This window comes from Toxotes jaculatrix, chromosome 16 (genome assembly GCF_017976425.1).
Source record: "Toxotes jaculatrix isolate fToxJac2 chromosome 16, fToxJac2.pri, whole genome shotgun sequence".
Classification (NCBI taxonomy): domain Eukaryota; kingdom Metazoa; phylum Chordata; class Actinopteri; family Toxotidae; genus Toxotes; species Toxotes jaculatrix.
Genome location: NC_054409.1, coordinates 1,814,680 through 1,832,771, shown reverse-complemented (window position 1 = coordinate 1,832,771; position 18,092 = coordinate 1,814,680). Strand labels below are relative to the sequence as shown.

Genomic DNA, 18,092 nt, shown 5'->3' with positions numbered 1-18,092 from the left:
CAATCTTCTTCTTGATGTACTGGACTGTTTGCTGATTGGTCTGTGAGCCACTTCCTGTCTGTGTCAGCAGACCTCGTAGTAGAGTCTGATTGGTCTGCAGTGAAAGACCCAGGAGGAAGCGGAGAAACAAGTCCAGGTGTCCATTTGGACTCCGTAAGGCCTTGTCCACAGCATTCTGGTAGAGCTGAGTTGGATCACATTTGTCTCTGAACAGTTTAGACCAGTTGGAGGTTGATTGTTCTTCTGACAGCAGATTGACTCCAGAGTTGATGAAGGTCAGATGGACATGAAGAGCAGCCAGAAACTCCTGAAGACTCAGATGGACGAAGCAGAACACCTTGTCGTGGTACAGTCCTCTCTCCTCTTTAAAGACCTGTGTGAACACTCCTGAGTACACTGAGGCTGCTCTGGTATTGATGCCACACTCTGTCAGGTCTGATTCATAGAAGATCAGGTTTCCTTTCTGCAGCTGCTCAAAAGCCAGTTTTCCCAGAGACTCAATCATCTTCCTGGTCTCTGGACTCCAGTGTGGATCTGTCTCAGCTCCTCCATCATACTTAACATTCTTCAGTTTGGACTGAACCACCAGGAAGTGGATGTACATCTCAGTCAGGGTCTTGGGCAGCCCTCCTCCCTCTCTGGTTTCCAACACATCCTCCAGAACTGTAGCAGTGATCCAGCAGAAGACCGGGATGTGGCACATGATGTGGAGGCTTCGTGAGGTCTTGATGTGGGAGATGATGATTCTGGCCTGCTCCTCCTCTCTGAACCTCTTCCTGAAGTACTCCTCCTTCTGTGGGTCAGTGAACCCTCTGACCTCTGTCACCATGTCAACACACTCAGGAGGGATCTGATTGGCTGCTCCAGGTCGTGTGGTTATCCAGAGGCGAGCAGAGGGAAGCAGTTTCCCCCTGATGAGGTTTGTCAGCAGCACATCCACTGAGGTGGACTCTGTAACATCAGTCAGGATCTCAGTGTTGTGGAAGTCCAGAGGAAGTCGACACTCATCCAGACCGTCAAAGATGAACAGAACCTGGACCTCTTCAAACCTACAGAGTCCTGCTTCTTTGGTTTCAGTAAAGAAGTGATGAACAAGTTCCACCAAGCTGAACTTTTTCCCTTTCAGCACATTCAACTCTCTGAACATGAATGGAAATGTGAAGTGTATGTCCTGGTTGACTTTGTCTTCAGCCCAGTCCAGAGTCAACTTCTGTGTTAAGACTGTTTTCCCAATGCCAGCCACTCCCTTTGTCATCACTGTTCTGATTGGTCCATCTCTTCCAGGTGAGGCTTTAAAGATGTCTTCTTGTCTGATGCTTGTTTCTGGTCTGGCTGGTTTCCTGGATGCTGTTTCAATCTGTCTGACCTCATGTTCATCATTGACCTCTCCAGTCCCTCCCTCTGTGATGTAGAGCTCTGTGTAGATCTGATTCAGAAGGGTTGGGTTTCCTGCTTTAGAGATCCCCTCAAACACACACTGGAACTTCTTCTTCAGAGTAGATTTAAGTTTACGTTGACAAACTGCAGCAACATGTCCTGAATGAACAAACAAGAAACAACATCAATGACTGATTCATAAAGAAAACATGACTTGTTCTTTCCCCTAAAGAACACACATGAAAATATGTCCCTCCATGTCCATTAAAGGTTTATCTTATCTTATCTTGAGACATTAGTAAATGTCCCGTTTGTCCATCATGTTGAATCTTTAGAGAAATCCTCTTACTGCTGTGCAGACAGTCAGCCAGCTCCTCCTGCTTCATTCTCCTCAGGAAGTTCACTGTGATCTTCACAAAAGCCTCTCTGCTGCTCCTCCTCTGTTCTTCATCCTCACTGTCCAACACGTCCTCATCCTCCCTCTGACTCTCTGAGCATTCTGGGTAATCTGGACTCACAACCTTCTGGATCTTCTTCAGCTCCTTCTTTACAAAAGTCACAATGTTCTCCTCCAGCAGCTGGAACAGAAAACTATATGAATGACACAATCAAAGTAAAACCATGGAGCCAAACATCAGATCCATGTTGGACACACTGACAATCCACTGCTCTAAAAAGTGCAGCATGGAGATTATTGTCAACACAACAGATGTCAAAGTAGTTGTTGTCCATGTACAGACCATAAATATGGAGTCCAGGTGTGTTTGATGCTGCTGGGCAGACTGAGCACTGGGAACCTCTGAGCTCTCCTGGTCCACTCTGTGGAGGAATCATGAAGAATTAGCTCACATTATGTTTGCAGCATCTGTGAGTGTTTTATGCTTTGTACACAAACAACAGCTGCTTTTATGTTCTGTGGTGACTGTCCTGATTAAAGCAAACACTACTGTGCTGTGACATTCTCAATGAGAGGAAACAAGCAATCAATTCTGTACCTCATGACCTAGAGTCATCACAACAAGTCCACCTTTTAAATGATGAGTTTTAAGGACTCACACTGGGTTTGACAGAAGTCTCACCTCTGCTACAGGACACTAACACAAACACTGGAACTGGATAGGTGCTGAGTTACAGGGAGTTTTAGTTCTGATCTGAATGACATATAAGAACATAAGAAGTGCTTTTCTTGAAAAGAGAAACATCAACTTTGCCACTAAAGCCTGTGTTTCAGCCTGATCATGTTCATATACTGTGTCATTCATGAAGCCTGGAGACAAAACACAATCACTTCATCTTTCATAGAAGACCAGTTATACAGGACAGCTGTCTGATACATTTTAAACTCAGCTGCAGCTCACTTCTTTGCAGCAGAGGGAGGCTGTCCTTTGAAATCAATGAGGCCACGCTTTGACATGTCACTCCTCATGGACACACAGCTGGGCTCAGGTCCAGGGAAGTCTGGTTTCTGATGGATCCTTGTGGATACAGAGATTAATCAGGGACATGGGGACAGGGACAACATATTATTCATACAGTGTTCTCATAGTAAAGAAGAAAACATGTAGTCAGCTGCAGCTCACTTCTTTGCAGCAGAGGGAGGCTGTCCTTTGAAATCAGTGAGGCGACCCATTGACCTGTCACTCTTCATGGACACACAGCTGGGCTCAGGGAAGTTTGGTCTCTGATGGATCCTGGTTGACACAGAGATTAAGACCATCAGGAACATGGGGACAGGGACAACATTCATACAGTGTTCTCATAGCAAAGAATAAAACGTAGTCAGCTGCTGCTCACTTCTTTGCAGCAGAGGGAGGCTGTCCTTTGAAATCAATGAGGCGACCCATTGACCTGTCACTCTTCATGGACACACAGCTGGGCTCAGGTCCATGTTCAGGTCCAGGTCCAGCAGAGTCTGGTGTGTGCTGCTGCTCTGGCCTTCAACACAACACACACAGAGCTTTGAGTGTGAATAATGATGGTGCAGTGATGTGAGTGCTGAGCTCTGACATGGAGAAGAGTCATGGACAGTTAGAGATCCTCATCTCACCTCTGAGCCTTTGGTCTGGATCTCATGGTCCTCACACAGACTTTTTTAGGGGGAGGGGCTCCCTCCTCTCTGTCCTCACACTGATTCATGATGCTGAATTCACATCCACATCAGCTCACACACACTTTCTACCTTCATGTGGAGAGAAAACACAAATCATTCATCTGCACATCAACTGAAATCATCCTCTCCATCATTTGTCCTGTAGAAATATCAGCTGCTCCTCCACTGATTGGCTCTTCTTTCCTCTTTCATATCTTTCACAGACGATTCAGAGACGACCATTTCCATTCACTGACACACAGATGGACTGAGATCCACTGATTTTATCTGACAATCTGTTTGTCTGCAGTGTTTCTGTAGAAAATGACTTGATGAAACAAGCTGCAGGTGATTATTCCACACAAAACAACTGAGACTCAGTTCATTTCTCCTCAATATTATTCCAGGGGCCCTTTTAGTTGGGGCCCCTGGCACTTTCCTGCCTTTTCTAATAGTAAAGTCTGAACTATATGAAGCAGCAACAACAAACCAAAACCAAACCAAACAGCAGAGACACAGATAGACATCAATAAAAACAGTAAATATGTCCTGACAGACAGTTTTTCTGTTTGTACTGTGACCAGCCACAGAGATATAATCACCTATCAGAGCTGCTGAGATGCTTTATTGTGAGAATATTTATGGATTTGGGGCTTTATCATCTAATTCATCAGGTAGAGTTTGTCCTGATAGGACCAGGAGGCCTCTGACTCTGTGGATGGAGTGTTAACTGTCTCTCTGAAAATCACATAGAGTCTGAAAAACCCTGTCAGCCCCTCTGAGCTCAGTCCCGTAGAGTTCATCTAATGACAGAGAAAGTAAGAGCTGTTCTCCAGCCGCTGTCCGGCCGAGCTCAGACCGCATTTAGCGGCTCAGACTGCGGGAGAGCAGCGGCTCAGGTCCGCCTCCTCCACAGGCTGATTCAGGCAGGAAAAGCTGCCTTCAGTCAGCAGTAAGTGGAGCCACAGACTAACAAAGGCTCCGTGTTCAGCTACTGACCATCAGCTCACTCTGCTTCTACTCTGACTCCACCGCTTCTACTGCGAATATTCACACAACATGGCGGATAATGAACACGGACCTCTTCCTGACTCACCTCGACTTTAGATTGACAACTCAGAGTCTATACAACTAAACACCACAACGTAGTATAAAAAACACTACAACATCCAAATCCGTACATCAGATAATCCAGGTAACTACAGGAAGTGTTGACGAGTGAAACATTAAAAGTGCGGACATTTACCTTCAGACAGAGAAAATCATCTGCGCCACAAACTTCGGTGAAAGTGAAAGTAAACTTTCAGCAACCGTCGTGTCATGACGCGCTCCTGTCTATGCGTCATTGGAGCAACACAATCACGTATCGACGTCCGCTGACCAGGAGCGACTCCAAACCACCAACTCCCTCTTGTGGTGAAACTACAACATTACAATGCCTGTACTATTTATATTGGGCCACACTACTTAGTTATAAATAAATGGACAGCTGAGAAAACTAAACAATTAATAAGCAGTAAATATGAAGATAAAGGTTCCACTCTGCTACAGATACATGTTGGATTAATATTCTATACAGACTGTAATGTAAATAATTACCAGTCATGACAGCTTCTTGCTTCTGTGCTCTATCATAACTGCAATCTGCTGAGCAAACAGTATCCACTAACTGTTCTGTAATCTGAATGCTGTTCCTCTAACATTGTTCACTGCCAACCCTGTTTGTATCATGTTTTATATGCTGCATGTCCTTCACTATGAGCTGTGCTCATAGTGGTGAAGGACTTTGTTAATCCAGCACCACTGTAGTAGACACAGGAGTGGAGGTTAGAGTGTGACACAACATCCAGTTCAGTTTGCCCTGACTGATTTTACCACGTTGTCACACACATCACAGTAATGTTTGAGTCTGCTGAAGTGCTAATGAATGAGGAAAATCCTCTCACAATCAACTTTAGAGCCAGGACAGTGTGGGACAAGATGCCACGCCTCCCCCAGTTTTACAACTCTTGGTCTAATGTCACTGTTGATGAGCAGCTATACTGTATGGTGTGTATACATACATGCTTGGAACTTACAAGTCATGTCATGTCATCATCTGCCTGGGTCCAGGCCCAGGTTGCTGGGTCGACTGCTACAATGGCCGCTCGGAGTGGGGTTCAAACCCACCACCCTGAGAGATTGAGTCTTGTGCTCTACCACTGAGCTAACCAGCTGAACTTACAAGTCTACACAGGGAAACCTGATGGAGGAGCCCCTGAGAAAAATCAAGAGTTGTTCTGAAAAACCTTGTTTCATTTGTAAATATGTTGAATGTTTTCCACTGATATCTTGGTTGTAATTGATTTTCTTTTTTTTTATTACATTTTATTAAAAAACAAACAACAGCGAGAAGCACTTTAATTCATAAATGTGATCTAACAAAGGTAAAGGGTAAATATTAACCATATATGCTGTTTATATTGCTTATAATTGAGATGAAATAAACATCTGTTGAGTATTTTAACATGAAACTGTTTGATTGTGTTGAATTAAAAACCCAAAAATCCAGCGGGTCCACAAGACCCACGAACACTGGCTGTGTAACACCACACAAGGGTTAATTGAAGGAACTATGACAACTTGTGTCCTCTGTCCTACACTGACACTGATACAGTCCTCATCTGCTTTGACATCAGCAGAAAAGAGACATGAGACAGTGCTCTTAAGAAGGTGAGTGTTAGGAAGCAGTGATGTGTTGGTGGTGAAAGAAACGGCTCTTAGAACAGGATCTATGACGTGAACGATCGGAGCCGACTCCTTCCTGGAAGCCAGAGCTGCCACGAGATGGGGATTTGTTTTTGTACTTAAAATTTATTTTTTATTGCACTCTGTTCAATGTTGAGTATAATTAGCCACAAAAAATAATAGACTTTTGATATAATGCATGTTTTGTACATTAGTAATTCATTTTACACATAATTTTACGTTATTTTAGTAATAAATTAATTTAAGCAACAACAAAAAAAAAAAACTAAGGTGCCATTTGGGAGCCGAAAGAGTCGGCTCTTTTTAATGAGCTGAGCCATAAGAACCGGCTCTTTTAAAAGACCCGTAATTCCCATTACTGTTGTCCATGTCCAAATATTAAGCTGCAAAATTCAATAATGTTCAGATGTTTGACAACAGAAACATAAAAATGTGTAAGTGGTAACAGTTGGTCTAATGATTGTAGTGATATTTCAGTATTTCAGCAGCTTTAGCAGCAGAAGAAGCAGCAGGATCAGTTCTAATGGCTTCATAACAGAGGTAAAGAACTTCAGCAGAGTCTAGTGGAAATATTCACTTCTGTTTTTTCATCCATCACTGTGCTCACTTTTTCTCTGAAGTTTCCACAGACAGTTGAACCTGTTCAGCTCGTTGGAGTCTTATCTTCACCTAAACAGGGAGACTCAACTATTCTGAGCATCTAAACCTCGTAGACAGTCAGTCAGATTATCTATCACACACTCAGAGGAAAGATCCAGTGAAGCTGTTTAATTCTCTCTTGTCTCTTCTCTCAGATACACCATCACACACCAGCCTGATTCAGCATCACATGGATGTGGGGGATGCTCAGTATATTAACCATGTTCCTACTGGCTGCTGGTAGGAAAGAGTCAACAGATGGAAGAGTAGAGAGACTTCATGTTAGAACATGGGATAGCTGAACCAGTGCTCTGCTGCGTCTGTCCATATTATTATATTTAGATTTATAGAGAGACATCAGCTGGCTGCAGTGTCATGTACTAATAACCTCTTCATTTGTTTTCATTTCCAGGTACAGAAAGGTCCCATTTTCTTCTCTGGTATCTTGAACAGGTGAGGAATCCCCTGAAGATGAGTTCTTGCAGCTCCCACGCTGTCTGTGAGAAGCAGTGTTGGAGCTGGCCTGAGGATGAATGAATGAATGAACTCGCTCAGCTCCCAGACTGCTTCTCACAGACAGAGTGGGAGCTCCTCAAACACGAGGACCTGGCTGAACACACAGAAGCTGTACTGAACTACATCAGGTTCTCTGTGGAACATGTGGCAACAAAAAGACTCATCCAGGACTTCTCCAATCAGAAAGCCTGGATGAACAGCCACATCCGGTCACTCCTCAGAGTCCCCGACTCCGCCTTCAGGTCAGGTGATAGGGCATGGTACAGCACTGCTAGAGCTGACCTGAAGAGGGGGATTGATGCACCACACCTTACTCTTTTACTCTTCATTCTCTAAGTCTTTTTCTTCTAAAAACTTCTAAGTGTTCAAGTCTTCTGCTGAGAAGAAATTCACAAAGTGAATCAAATACAGGAGATCAGAGAAGTTGAATCCAGAAAGCTTTATTCCTCAAAAACAGAGATCAGAAGAGTGAGTTTCTCCTGCAGAAAAAACTGATGTTTACCATCTGTGCATCACTTATTATATTGTAAATTGTAGGTCTGTTTCAGACCAAGGGGCATGTCTGACCTTGCCCCTTTTTCCATTTCATTCAGAGTGTAATAGTATCTGTGACTTTACTGTAAACATTACATACAAACATTACGGCACATGACTTCATGCGCCACTCAAGAAAGCCTTTGTTGCTTCGCATATCATAGAAGTTCCTGAAAGAAAAAAAGAACAAATACTGTATGTTGCTTATATGCAAAAGAGGGAGTTAAACCTACATATCATTTTTGGAGTATGGGTCTTTCAAAGATGGGAAAAGTGAAACAATCCCAAGGGCATGGAACTCTTTTGTTGCTTTACTAACAGCTCTCCTGCAAGCAGGATTTTTTTTATGTACATATTTTTTTAATAAAAGGATACAGGATTAAGTTGAAGCCTCTTACCCTTCTTTTCCATGCATGTGAGCAACAATAATATTAACCAGTAACCGTGTGGTGGAATATTTCAAACTTCCAGTCTCTTCATACTCTTTAATCACAGTCATCTCTGCTGGTTTTGAAGTAAGAATCTGCTCCACATTCTAAAAAAGAAAACATTATAAACATATTTACAACTACACTTAGATCTATGTTGTAAGCAAATACATTCATCTAATACCTGTACATATTACTAGAATTATGTCTAATAAATAATGATTAAAATCTAGTTGTATATAAGTTGGAAAACAATTACATATTCTGCAAGCACACTGTCCATCAAAGGCTGGCATCCAGAATCACTTGTGTCTCTGCTTAAAGTGCTTGAGACTGACAGTGTATCTGTCAGACTTGGAGAGGAGGAGCCTTCACACCTTTGCTGCAGGACACTTAGATCTGAAGATCACACACACACAAGTATAAGGCAAATAAAATCTAAAGTCCAGCACATTAAAACTATATCACATACCTGGCTGGATATTACCTGTCTCAAGACAAAACATTACCATTACCTATAACTCTGCTTACCACAAGTAGTGAGGGTCACATATTCTGTCAGGTCTGAACGATCAGCCAGGTTCATAGATGCTTCAGTAGATGGGAGGTCTGAAATGCAGACAACACATACAGCTTAATATGAACTGATTAAATACTGTACTTTGGAATTCTTATCATCCACTTCTCACAATCACATATTTTTGTCTGTGTCAAGATACAAATCTCTCAAAATATAAGTGCAGCAAAATATGAATGTTTAAATGTCCTACCATCATCACTGTAGATGAAAAAACACAGATCTTTGAAACATCCTCATCCACCTCTGCTCCCTGTTGATCTGTGACTTTCAGTGTTGTAGTCTCTGGGATAAGAAACTTCTGCTGGACTATACCATAACAACTCCACGTTACAACATGTTTACATCTTTATTCATTTAATACTAAACATCTGACTGACCTGCACTGAGAAAATCTGAGAAGCAAGCCTCTTCCAGTTTAATGTACTTCTTCTTCCCTCCATGTTGTACTTTGATCAACATGTTGGTTTGACATAAAGGAAGAAAATGTCATATGTCTGAGAATAACATGTTCAAGTTAAAGTTTATCCCAACTACACACTGTTAAAATACACGTTTCTCACCGCTGTTCAAAACAGCAAGGCTACAGTTTATAAGCTCAACTGTTAGCATGCTAGCCAAAACTGACTTGTCAGCTACGTCTGCGCCGTTGAGCCGGAAATTATTCTCTTAAAACACCAACATGCGGTTGCATTGTTGGATGGTTATTTCCAAAACAGTATTAATTACCTTCAAGATGCGCGTCGTCATTAATTTGTGAAGCTTATCAAACAGTTTGTCATTACCGTCATACAGACACATCACACGCCACAGACAGTATGGCCGACATTAACGTTTGAGTGAAAGCTAACAGCTCCACAATGGCAGCGAAGGACAGTTAGCTAACTAATGCTGCGGGAGCTACTTGCTCTAAATAATGGAGTAAAAGCAATGGGGTTACGTTCAACATCAAGTTCGCAGTCATTAGCGGTACTATGTAAGTAGATAAAGTGAGAACAATGACAAAATATCACACATTTAAAGTACTTTCTGATAAAAATCATGCTCTTACCAGCCTTGTGACGACGTTCCTTGTGCTGCTCATGCCGCGATAAAATGCGTCGTGAACTCCAGGGACAGAGTTAAAACCAGATCCTGAACACCAGGGAATAAACTCCAAAATTCAACTCGGCCTGGGTGTACACCTTAACACAAACTGTAGTCAGAGTTATAAAATAAACTCCAGAAATGTAACTCTTTCACACTTTTTTGTCTGACTCCAGATTTTAGTACTTTGTGAATTTGCTGTGTGTTAGTACATGTAGTTGTGTACAGTTCAGCTGCTGCTGTCCTTGGTGCTGAATTCACCAACCCAGCTGAATGGTCCTGAGTGCTTATTGTTGTAATTCATTTGGTATTTTTGAGAAGATTGAATATCATTAGTATGGGTTATGTTTTGGTTAATGTTAGGCTTTCAGTTATGATGTGTCCTCATAACTATATTAAGACAACAATGTGTGTGTGAGAGAGAGAGAGAGAGAGAATTTGTCCTTTGATGCCTTTGATGTATCAACATTCTACAGTCTGATGTCACAGGCTGCAGTAAGTGGACACACAGCCAGAGACAAGTTCAGAAGTCAAACAGGAGCAGAAACAGTTGGACTGGACAGGACTTGCTCATGATTTAGGAAGAAAGAAGCACTCAGATATTTCTGCACAATTATTGACAAGGAAGGGAGGAGCTACTGCTGTTACAAGGACAAGAGGAAACTACAGGAAAGTCCAGATCACCTCCAAGGTTTTCAGTAAGTCAGTACATGTTAGTAGTTCATGTCAGTGTTTAAAAGTTAATTTTTTGAAATGTTTTGTCCAAATGATATGTTTGTGAAACTGGGACGACAAGTAATCATACTCATTAGCCCAGTGGTTTGATTGTGTGCTTATCATTCATGGACAATATAGAGTTTTTTTTTTAATGCTGATCATGACTGTGAGATATTCTCATGGTTGCTCAACTTCTTAACTTTGTTTTGGTGTGATGCACTGTAGTTTGTGTTAAAGGAAATGATTTCTAGGAAGTCTGTACTGTCTGCAACAAGATCCTTTCTAAAGAAATTCTAATGTAAATAATGGAGCATAAAATCCACAGTCCCTGTCCTGTGGAAAAGTTGACTTCCAGAGTTGAAAAGAAGCAAACATGAGGCTTCAACAGTCTGAGTAGATCAAGTTTCTATCTTCCAGGTATTTTTAGTCCAAAATTCCCCTCTTTGTGTTTCTACACCTAATGTTTCCTTTCAAAGCTGTGGTGGAGAGATGGAAACACAGAGAGGAAACTCTGCACTAAAAGACAAACATTTGAAGATTCCCACTTGATTTTCTTGGTGGTGAATTTTGGAATTACTATTTGCACAGAAATAGGACTGTGGATTTTGTGGCCTATCATTTCCACAGAAATTGTTTAAAGAAGGGATCTCCTGGCAGCCAGTATGGACAGCAGGAAGAATTCGATCAAACACCAGTGCTTTGAATGTGGAAATGGGAATGTGAGTATATCTTGAAGTGATTTGGGTTTTTTATGTCTTTATTATGGACAGTAGAGAGATGACAGGAAATCAGGTGGAGGCAGAGGCATCAATGTTTCCAGTGGAAACTGAATTAGGGATGTTGTGGTAGATGTTCAGAAGCTTAAGGTTGTTACAGAGGTTCCCTGAAAAGTAGCATATTATGGGCTTTTTCCATTAGCACATAAGCTGTGATGGCATGCATTTCCATTACAGCCTCACAGGAGTTAGCAGGGTAGCTGTGCCAAATTGCACTGTGTTGGTCCTGCTTGGTAGCAGAGCTGACCATTGCCAACCTATGACATTCTCCTCCCTTTAGCTGTGTCTGTAGTCGCTACACTCCTGTGTGTCTATGCTGTAGACTAGAGAGAAAGCTCTATTTTAATTCTCTCTGTTTTCAGCTCTCAAGACTTTTGCAGCTTCTACCTGAACCTCTGTGATCTGGGGTTTACTTTCACTCCTCTGTTCCAGTTTGGACTTTCAGATTTCAGTCTTATTTCACTCTTTACTGATCATTTTCAGCCACATCACAGCTGTTATGTTACTACTAATGCAAAGCAAACTTTTTGCTGTTTCTTTGAAACTAGGAAAAGGTTGTAAGAAAATGAAATGTGTTTCTCAGTGAGTTAGCATCACTTTATTAGTGGTTCAGATGAACAAATCAGTTTGCTGTGCAGTAAAGTGGAAGAAACACTTGCAGCATTCCAGCACAGCTTTAGTGATAGTGGCTGTTCACAGTATGGCTTAATGTGAGTACACCTCCACAATGGAAAACACTATTTGTTAGAACGAGGAGTATATTGATTTTAGATGTCACATTTCCAGGCCACTCACCTTCCCAGTTTAGTATAAGGAAGCTGGCATATTTGTTTGTGGTTTTGGAAGCCACGCCTCCTTGACTCTTTTGCCCCTAGTCAAGTTCACTACATCCCAAACAATATGTTTCCTTTTGAAACCAAAATGAAAGTTTTGCGTTCATGGGGATATATACATTGAAAATTTTGAAGTTATTACCAATCATTGTAACTTATTTGGAAATTTTTCTGTATGTGGCAGTAGATGTGGAGATGCTGCTGGTGGCACCAAGTGTCTCAAGGGATCAGTAAATTCACTGAGAACATCTGGATCAAATGAATCAATCCATCCATCCAGTTGACACAACATTTCACTCACAAACACAAACATCAGCCTCATGGTGGCACTGGAGGAAAAGCCTGTGGATCACCAAAGTCACTGGGAGTCATCACCCGAGGATCATAGAAGTCTGAACAAAAATTTCATGTCATCTCAGTAGTTGTGAACCCTCCACTGTTGGCTATTACAGAGGTTCAATGGCCCATGAAAAAACTAGAATGTAGAGAGGAAATGGAAGACAAAATGGACTTATCTGTAAAATATTACTGAAAAGTGATTTCACCTTCCCTCCATGTATCTGTTTTTGAATATATGTATCCTATATTAAATAGCAGCGTATGAACCTCAGATAGTAACTGACAGTTGTTTTGACTCTCTGTGATCAAAATAACTGAAAACATTAGCTATTTCTCTGAACACTAAACTGGAAATGAGAAAAAAAGAGGAGAATCTGAAGAGTAAAAATCAATTGGCTGCACTTGTTAGAACACTGGAACCTGTTCAATTATTAACAAAGAACCAGAGAACAACAAGAAATCAGGCCTCAGGTTTCAATAAAGATATTCAAACTGACTGCAAGTGTCAGTGAAGGAAGTCAGTAGCGACACTATAGGTAAATGAACTTGATACATAAACTTGGTTCATGTCTAAGCAGAATTTTAGGCCCTGTTTGAATTTTCTACCATGGATAGATGTCTGTTACCCTTCCTGTCTAATTTAGATGAAGTTTTGCTATTTGTCACTTTAACCATTAAGATTTATTTCATTTCTTTTTCAATCTATTAACACAAAATGATCTAATCGCTCAAGGGGCCTTACACTTAGGCCAGTTGTGTGTGTGCCAACTGTGGCACTGAGGCAGGGCTCCAGTTCCTTAAAGATGAAGCATTATTTCTCACAGGAGTAAGGTTAGAGGATTGAGATTTGGTCCTTGCTTTGTGAAGTTTTCTTTTTCTCCTTTTTCTTTTCCTTTTTTTTGTGGGTTTTCTCCCATAGGGTTTCCCATAGACCTCATTGTTCAGCTGTCAGACTCAGGCCTGTTAAGAAGACACTGATCTTGGCAAGAGTTTTGTTTTCATAATAAGTCACATATAATCCATATTAAATACAGAGTCCAAACCTCACTGCATCACTAAACAATAACCTAAAGACAAACTTTTGTCCATGTGAAGGTGAGACTGTGAGCTCATTACCTGAGTTTGAATTAAAGATGGATAGAGGAGAAGCATCACCTCAGTGAAAAAGTCAAGAGTAGAATCCAGATAAGACACAGAGAGATGCAGCTCTTCTCCACCAGCTTCAACGGGGTGTGAAATTTATACACAGCTGTGTTCATGTTCACCCTCTTTGGTCAAGGGACAGTAAAACAATCAGTGATTTCCTCACTGTGGAGGAAATTTAGGCTGCTGAGAATTCTTCCTGCCTTGAAAACCTTAGTCCTGAAACTGGAATCTAAAATATGTTGATGTGTTTGAGGTGGCATGTGATGCATTTGGATGAGTGTTCATTTGCAGTGTTTTGAGTGTAGGAGGAAAACTGTTGATGAGTGTGAGGACAGAATAAGTTTGGAAGTTTAACTCTGCCACTTTAGACTCTCAGCTCTGATTCTTGTTTTCTGCTCCATGCAGCTCATCTACAGGACTGTATTAAGTCCTAGTTGTTGAAGGATCTTAATTATTAAGCAGTGAAACTATTTCATATGAGGAAATGGTACATTCATTCAGAAATGTTTCCTTTCTTCTGTTTCCTTGTCTTTTGATGATGGTCACTAAGCTCCAAATCTTGTAGCTGTTCAGAATTCAGCCTCAGTCAGTGTGAGAGAGCTGATATGTTTAAAGCTTCATAGACTGAAAAGGTTCTATGAACTGAAGCACTAATGAAATATTTGATTGGTGTGTTGGAGTAAAGTGGGACACACACACACACTGAAGAATGACACAATCAGAAAATACATTTGGCCTTTGAGGAATTTAATTGTGTGCCTGCTCCAAATGCTATGCTAGGTCTATGTGGAGCAGCTTGTGTGATACATTATGTTTCTGTTTGTTTTCTATGAGACTGTGAATATTATTAGCTGACTGGATGAATAGAACACAAGAGAGATTTGTTTGTGCAGATAGATGAGACCTTAATGTGTCTACTAACCCTTATTTTAAGGTTCACACACACACTTTGTGCAAGTAGTTATAGTTTATGTCAGAGCAGCATCAGGTAAAACAATGAAGAATGATCAATACAGATCCTGATTTGTTGTAAGTCCTATATTCTCCATGATGGTGTGTGTGTGTGTGTGTGTGTGTGATGGGAAAAGAAGGATGAAGGAAAAGTTCTCACTGCAGCAGCTGTAGAATTTTATTATTATGAGCACAATTACACCACAAGAGCCAGTTTGACTCTGTCATTTACAGGCTCTGTGTTTCCAGTTCACTATTAAACACAATGATGTACTTTATTTCTTCATGATGACTCTTGAAAGTTTTTGAAGAGAGAGGAGAAAATTTCTTCTGTCATTTTTGCCTTTTTTTCTCACAAAACTTTTTCATGATTCGAAGAAAAACACATTTTCTTGGTGGTCGGAGAAAATGATGAACTGTTCCATCATTTATCCAGAAGTTTCTATAGTAATGTGATCATTATTCTGTGACTGTGACAGGAGGAGTTCAGTGAATTGATGTGACTCGTCTGTGCTCTTTCACTGCTCATTTTAATGAAGTATATATTCCCTCTCTGTATTATGATATTGGATTGTAACTCAGCTTTACCACAACACTGTCATTGTACACCTGTATGTTTTGTTCACCGTGTTGATCCATCTGTCTTCCTGTATTCATTCTCTCACTCCCTCGCTCACTACAACCACATACACTAAATACACTAAACTGTAGTAAATCCATTATGTGTGAAACATAATGTGACTGGATGATGTTCAGAGGAAACAGATTTTCTGAATGAATGAGGTAATGAAGTTTATTAACAGCAGTGGAGGTGGGAGACTGGGGTTTGTATCCAGAGTCCACTCTGTGGTTAGGTTTGGTATTTACAGCTATTTAACAATGCACACAAGCTAACTTGCATACGGCCTAATACAAATGTCCCACACACACATTTCATCAGAGAGAGCAGCTCTCAGAAATAAGTCCAGCAGTGGAGACAGTCCAACAGGCTCCACATGTTTCTGCACTACTCTACTACTGTGCTGAGAGGAGACTGTACTGAAGCTGTCAGCTGTACCATCAGCCTCTGTGTCACACACTGCTACTGTACATGAAGACTGCTGTCAGCTCGGCTCAGCTCCACTCATCACTAACTTCATTTAGAGCAAACAGAGCTCTGCTGTAACAGGAAGCAGCAGAAAGTCAGAGGCTTCGCCGTGAGGAGCGCAGACCTCTCTGTCATGTCAGGTGTTTTCAGGAAGGGACGTCACTTCACAGACCTTCACAACTCGAGTCAGCATCAGACGGACACACGCACAATAAACATCCACGGTAGCTGGAATTTCCCTCTCAGCTCCGGTGTTTCCTAGTGGAAAACGCCAGGACATGAAATGAAACGATCCTTTGCCTTGAAATCCAAAGAGGAAAGCGACGGCGGGGATCCACACGGTGTGTATCCAGAAGTAAAGCATGGTGTCCTTTAATCAGCTGCAAAAGCTCCGCGCTCTTCCCGACGAAGCTCCGTGTCCAGCGGTTCATTTCCAGAAGAGAAAGTGTGTGTGTGTGTGTGTGTGTGTGCTCAGTATGTTGCTACTAAAGCAGCGTTTCATGGTTCAGGACTGACAGCAGGACTAATGTGGACAAGTCCAACTCATTTCATTCAGCTCCACAACCATGATTTGTCACATGGAGTGAAGTGAAGCCAGTGAAGAGGAGGGGAATGGGAGGAGGAAGCAACACAAAGTGTTTGCTGGTCTCTGATGGGATCTTAGCCAGCAGTTTGTCTCTGTGTTATTCTGTCTCTGCACCGTTAAACATTCATACTCAGGTGGACAGTCACAGTGGACACTGTCTAATGTCCAGAGGAAAAAAAAAAGTTCAAAGTGAAGACAGTCTAGTTGGTCTCATTGGATAAAGCCAGTTATCTGTGTGCAAACAAGCGTGACAGCAGATTTATTCCACTTAGTTCTGTCAGAGCCACTGAAGCTGTTTCTTTACTTTTTATTCTTCCCTCCAGCTGCAGTGAGAACATCTACAGAAGAAACATTATTATTATTATTTACTGTCCAACACAGTAAAGTGTAAATGATGGATATTTACTCAACACAACTTTTTATTTCCACTGTCACAGGATAGAAAGAACAAAGAACTTCACTAAGAGCCTTGTTTCATAATTCATTTCCAGCCCACAGTGTTTCTGTCCTCCAGCAAACCTTTGGATGTCAGTGTGTCAAGCTAATGTTGCTGAATCTGAGGCTGTGTTGACTGAGAGAAGAAGCTGTGAGATCTTTTAGACCCTGAGGACTCACTCTGGACTGATTTGATAGATGCTCCACAAATAAAAGTGCTTCTCCACTCAACTAACTACTACTCCTCATAGGGACTGTCTGCAGGAACTGAAGCTGCTTTTGGACAAAGAGATATTCATGTGTTCACTGTTCACTCAGGACCATTCAGCTGGGTTGGTGAATTCTGCACCAAGGACAGCAGCAGCTGTTACAGTGTGAAGTGCAGCAGCTTCAGAGTCCTTCTCACCTCACTATGGCAGCAGAGAAGCAGCTAAAGGAGACGCAGCAGCCACAGATTTGTTCCATGCTGCTTACACACTAATTGTTCTCACACTTGTATGAACTAATTACTTCACTTTTTTTCTTGTAATTAATGTGACTGACTCTCAGAGACTAACAGAACATTTACCTCCAAGCAGCAGTTACTCCATCAGTATAGAGTCTCATTATTCAGTCGTGTAACAGGACGGATTCAGACACACTCAGCAGCAGAGGACAGTGGAATCATCTTCCCTGATCCATCCTGTCTGTCTCATCCACATCCTGTAAGACTTTCTGCTTGTCAATAATCCAACCATCATAAATGATTGTCCCTCAGTGCTTTCACTGTAAAAACAGCCTGTGTGACACCATGAGCCTCAGTGAGAACTGGACATAATGTCAAGTTGTTGCTGTTTAATGTGATAACAAGTTGTTCTGATGCTGAAAGTGGATTAAATAATATAACAGCAATAAGAGACAGAGGACCACCTGACAGCATTAATGGACATGGACAGATATGTGCTCACACACTGTTAAACACTGTCACAGCTCATTAGCATCACATTCTACCTGCAATTCAAGATCAACGAGTTGGTTCAGGATGGTGCAAAACACGAGACAACAAACAATCAGACACCAGACATGAACTGCATCATGTTAAAATCAGAGCAAAGCAGCAACGATTACAAAAAGACAGAAAGTCAAACATGTGAGAGCACGATTGAATGTGGAGGAAGAGACAGAGATGATGGTTCTACTTCAGTCCAGCTGCTGAAAACTGTTTCCACTGCAGTTCTACTCCAAGGTG

At 41.6% G+C, this 18,092-nt stretch overlaps 1 long non-coding RNA gene across 1 annotated transcript; it reads right to left on the bottom strand.

Moving 5' to 3' along the window:
* Positions 1-2,158: 2,158 nt before the first annotated feature.
* Positions 2,159-3,228, bottom strand: LOC121195366. Its single transcript, XR_005895461.1, has 3 exons — positions 3,172-3,228; positions 2,736-2,852; positions 2,159-2,196 (listed from the first exon to the last, which is right to left on the bottom strand). It is a non-coding gene; the product is annotated as an uncharacterized LOC121195366 (long non-coding RNA).
* Between the last annotated feature and the right edge of the window lie 14,864 nt (positions 3,229-18,092).